Below are 251 nucleotides of genomic sequence, written 5' to 3' on the forward strand. Positions count from 1 at the left end.
AAAAAAAAAATCTGGTCTCAGTTGTGGAATGTGAATATAATCCATCATTAATTGTTGCTGCCTTCAAACTGACTGTAACATCTTTGTGTCTCATATTTGGCTGTTACAAGTAGGCCAGGGTGCTGGGGGAACAGGTGAGAAAAAAATTATAGAAGAAAGAAGAAAATCCTACTCAGATATAATTTAAAGACCCTGAAAACCAAGTTATATAATTTAACTCAAAACTTCATGTAATTGACTCATAACTCACA

Source organism: Otolemur garnettii, unplaced genomic scaffold (assembly GCF_000181295.1).
Source record: "Otolemur garnettii isolate 467f Iridium unplaced genomic scaffold, OtoGar3 scaffold00041, whole genome shotgun sequence".
NCBI lineage: Eukaryota > Metazoa > Chordata > Mammalia > Primates > Galagidae > Otolemur > Otolemur garnettii.